Consider the following 216-nt stretch of genomic DNA (forward strand, 5'->3'; position numbering starts at 1 on the left):
ACTTGAGTCCTTTTGATGTAGGTGATGATTTTTTGATTCGAGGACGAATCCTTTTGAAGAGGGGGAAGATGATAAGGATCACGGTGTTTCAAATGTTCCAACTGGACCCATTACACGATCCAAGGCCAAGAAGATTCAACAAGCATTCATTCTTCATCTACAAAATTGGATAGGCTCGGTTCAACTATTATTTCATGTGCTACAAGCTTATTAGAT

This window comes from Cucurbita moschata, unplaced genomic scaffold, assembly GCF_002738365.1.
Source record: "Cucurbita moschata cultivar Rifu unplaced genomic scaffold, Cmos_1.0 Cmo_Scf00405, whole genome shotgun sequence".
Lineage (NCBI taxonomy): Eukaryota > Viridiplantae > Streptophyta > Magnoliopsida > Cucurbitales > Cucurbitaceae > Cucurbita > Cucurbita moschata.